Consider the following 3,662-nt stretch of genomic DNA (forward strand, 5'->3'; position numbering starts at 1 on the left):
AAGCATGGCAGACCTGCAGGAATGTGGTGCATGTCAATCTTGGATCAGGCCAAAGCGGGAGGATAGAGAATGTAGGCATATTCCTCATCTAAAAGGAAAATTCCACTCATGTCCAAAATGAGAGGGTGGCAGTCAGTGTGCAAGCGGAGGTTATAACAGCGTTGGCAGGACAATAGGAGGGTCTAGTTGAGGCAGGGGGTTGAAGGAAATGAACATAATGTACCTTTGGATTTTAAAATTACATGAGCCTGGTTTTATCATGATGATATCTTTCTGTACCAAATCATGAGAAAGCAGGCTCTCTCATGCTGTTTTAGGAAAATTAAACTATATCTTGTCTGCTCTGTTCACAAGTGTCTCCTTCACTCAATGCCACAGTCCCCATATTTCCTGTTTTTAGAGTCCCCTGTTTTGTAGTTTAGTTCTTGGAATTTCTGGGTACATCTTTTACAGAAAATTCAGCAACCAAGGGATTGTTTCACGTGCCCTGAAGATGAGTCTGTTTGTCATACAGCTGAGTCCTATCTTGTGTCAGAGGAAAGGTGTGGGCTATTTGGGGGGAAATGGAGTGGTTTGCAGAAGGACAAGGTCTGGGCTGACCAGTTTGGCTCGGTGGATGGAGTGTCGGCCTGCGGATTGAAGGGTCCTGGGTTCGGTTCCAGTCAAGGGCATGTGCCTTGGTTGCGGGCACATTCCCAGTGGGGAGTGTGCAGGAGGCAGCTGATCGATGTTTCTCTCTCATCGATGTTTCTGGCTCTCTGTTCCTCTCCCTTCCTCTCTGTGAAAGATCAATAAAATATATTTTTTAAAAAAGAAAAGAAGGACAAGGTCCTAAGATAATGTGTACTCAGGGGTCTGGGACTTGGGGAACACGTGGCTCAGTGGAGGTGTCACTTAAGAAGTTAAGATGGTAAATTGAGAAAATTGTCCCTATTTAATGGGGAACCTGGGGAGGTTCAATTTTCCCATCTGTATAATGGGATGAGAATATTCATTCAGCTTCATGAAACCTTGTGAATCCCCATGAAGATCCAATGGGTTAGTAGTAGTCAATTAGCTAGAAAGCCAGGAACGCTTTGGAATGTGCTGGGGTGTGGCACAGGGTGAGTGTTTCCCACACCTGTTTCCCCCACTATCAACCCGCTATTGCCCCTAGCACCACCACCATCATCCCCTTTCACTGACGGGTAAGCCCAGAAGTTGGATAACTAGAAGTTGAAATCACACCAGCAGTGAGTGACTGTTACTAGGCCATGGGCTCTCACACTGCCAAGGCGCTGGGACCCACCCCAGTATCTCCTTACCTGGCTTGGAGCTGTGGAAGCTGTGTTCTATGGCCCCACTAATGTGTTCCCAGGTCTCAGGAAGGTGCATGGGCCAGACACGTAGGAAGCGAGGCCTTTACAGTTACACAGGAGCTCCCTGGAGGCTGAATGCTCCAGGGCGAGATTGCTGGGAAGGAAGAAGAAAGGGGATTGCTGAATGCCCCCTCCCTCCCAACCCCAGCAATGGGGACAGGTCCTTGGAGTGGGTGGCCAAACAGTATCTAGCGACCAGAGGGCTGGGGCTGTGTGCTGTGTCCCTTTAATCTGACCCTTCCTGCCAGAGCCTGCCAGCTGCCAGGCCACCTCCCATTTCCTTTTTATGACTTGTTAAATAAGCAGTATGTGGAGGCAGAGGCTATGCAGGCAGTGACGGACCCCTAACCCCACCAGATTCAGAAACAAACCCTTGTGACACAGGAAAGTTCCTATTGGACACTAGCCCCCTGAGCCCTACCCCCACCCCACCCCATCATCCAATCACAGGAGCACCTGCCCAGCATTGTTCCCCAAGGCCCTTCTCAAGGCTTTGCTTGTAGAATGTTCCTACTTACTGGAGACAGATAGGCACTACTGATCCACAGAGGGCCTGGAAGACCAACTCTAAGAACTTGACATTGATGGATTCTGCAAGCCAAGGTGCTGACTGCCCCCTCTCTGCCATCGGACAGAGCAGCCTGTGGGGCTTATAAGGACTGGAGCATTTTGTATGGGTTTATTCTGGTGGCAACTGGAAGCAGAGCTATATTCCTGTTTGTCAACTGACCGCACATTTAAGGCTGGAGCAGTGAACATGGAACAATTGCCTTGCAACGTGAGATGAAGAACACAATATGGGCTTAGGCTCCCACATTCTATTGGTCAATTCCAAGAATTTTATTTGGAATATTTTCAGATCAAGGAAGCTCTTCTTATAGGTGCTGTTTTATACTGATTATTACACAAGAAATTGATTTATAGTATCAAACCACCCAATATACAAAAGTGAGGTCAGAGGGCCTAACCTTGAATTCAGGGGGAAGTCCTTTAAGGCACAGCCTGAAAGAGCAATTTACTAGATGGAATGGTGGATTGCAGCTGTTTTATAATAAGAAGATGCCAGTGCTAGAAAGTTCAGACAATGGTCAGAAGTCCATAACTAGGAACCTAGTGTATGGAGGGGTATGGGGAAGTCAACATCATCGTTCATTTTCCACACATTTGCTGATCCCATTTTACATGCCAGGCACTGTGTTATCTAATGGGGACAAAGATAAAAAAAGTCAGAATCAAAGTTTAAAAAAGAAAATCACTAAAGAAATGCTTTTGACCATGAGGAGAAACTGTTAAACATTCTCTAAGAATAAATGCTTCAAATTATTGAGAGCACAATTTGAGAATCAGATTGGGGATGCCATGTGACATTTAGCTGCTCTCTTTGCAGTTTATATAAACACCTGTCACCATCATTATAATATTTTCACAGTAATAATAATCAAGCACCCAAACTTGACTCTTCTTCCCAAGACAACTGACAAACAACTGGGTATTTCATGCCACTCTTTGTGCAATAGCCATCCCATTATGGCAGCTCTCTGAGTTTTTTCTATGAGTAAGGAAATGCCAAAATATATTTTTTATTTTAAAATATTTACTGGTGAAAGTATTACATATGTCCCCCTATGTCCCTCATTGACCCCCTCCAACCTGACCTTGCCCCAGGCCTTCACCACTCTATTGTCTGTGTCTATGGGTTATAGCAAATGCCAAAATATTGAAAAACTCAACAATTTAAACAGACAGGTACTGTGGTCATCTTCGTATTATCAAGTGTACTAAAAAGACATGAGCTCTCCAGAGCTAAAGTTCTAGTAAACTTAGTCCTGATTATTTGTATATTTTTGATTATTTGGAAAATTTTTAAATCTTATTACTAAAGGAGCTTATTCAAGATAGAATGATCTCTGAGGCTCAGACATTTTTTAGACCTAACACAGAACCTTAGTCAAAGTGAGACCTGAGAATAGTCATTGAGGAAGATTCAATTCAAAATTATCTTGGGCCCTGGCCAGTGTTCTCAGTGGTTAGAACATTGACCCGTGCACTGAAGGGTCTCGGGATTGATTCCAGGTCAGGGGTATGTTACCAGGGTTGCAGGATTGATCAGTCGCCAATGTCAGGGCTCCTGTGGGAGGCAATCAATCGATGTCTCTCTCTCATATCTATGTCTCTCTCTCACCTCCTTCCCTTTCTTTCACTTTCTCTAAAGAAACCAATGGAAAAAATATCCTCAGGTGAGGATCAACAGTTAATTCAACATGACCATGTTCACAGCATTTTATTCTCATTAGCTCCATCAGA

Source organism: Myotis brandtii, unplaced genomic scaffold, assembly GCF_000412655.1.
Source record: "Myotis brandtii unplaced genomic scaffold, ASM41265v1 scaffold1533, whole genome shotgun sequence".
In the NCBI taxonomy this organism is placed as follows: Eukaryota; Metazoa; Chordata; class Mammalia; order Chiroptera; family Vespertilionidae; genus Myotis; species Myotis brandtii.